Raw genomic sequence first — 896 nt, forward strand, 5'->3', positions numbered from 1 at the left:
ATAGGTGCGAGACATTTAGAACAATTAGCTTAACTTCCCATGCGTCAAAAATCTTAACTAGAATTGTACAGAGAAGGATGGATAAAAGGGCAAAAGAACTTAAGGGGAAGATCAATTTGGGTTTATAAGAAACAGAGGAACACGGGAGGCCATTCTAGCTCTAAGGGTAGCTATAGACAAAACGATAGAAAGAGGAAAGAGTGAATACATACGATTTGTCGATTTAGAAAAAGCTTTTGATAATGTTAAATGAGACAAAATATTAAATATATTTAAGAATGTAGGGATGAGTTACAGAGATAAAAGAGTGATACTCAGTTTGTATAAAGAGCAACAGGAAGTTATAGAGCTGGGGCTGCAACGTAGAGAAATAAATATTAGGAAGAGAGTCAGACAGGGATGCACACTTTAATCTATACATCAAAGACACGATCAACATCATTAAAAACAATACAACTGTAGGGATATTCAGGGCCAAAAGATTAGTTTGCTTAGATTTGTAGATGATATAGCAGTCTTAGCATCTAGCATAGAAGAGTTAGAGATAGCTTTAAATAAAATGGAAGCGATACTAACAAAACAGTACTGTATAAAAATAAATAAAAGTAAAACAACAATACTGGTATGCGAGGGAAGAAAAAGTAAACAAAGAGTGAATATAAAGATAGGAGACGAAATTTAGAAGAAGTGGTTGATTTTAGGTATACGAGGGTGGATTGATAAGTTTCCGGCCTGACCAAGAAAAACAAGGTTTTTAAAAATTTTTTTTTTTATTTCTCAACATAATCTCCTCCAAGGCTGATACATTTCTCATAGCGGTGTTCCAGTCTATTAATGCCATCTCTATAGACTGATTCGTCAAGCTCCTCAAAATAACCATTTACAGCTTCGATTAC

This window comes from Agrilus planipennis, unplaced genomic scaffold (assembly GCF_000699045.2).
Source record: "Agrilus planipennis isolate EAB-ADULT unplaced genomic scaffold, Apla_2.0 scaffold161, whole genome shotgun sequence".
In the NCBI taxonomy this organism is placed as follows: domain Eukaryota; kingdom Metazoa; phylum Arthropoda; class Insecta; order Coleoptera; family Buprestidae; genus Agrilus; species Agrilus planipennis.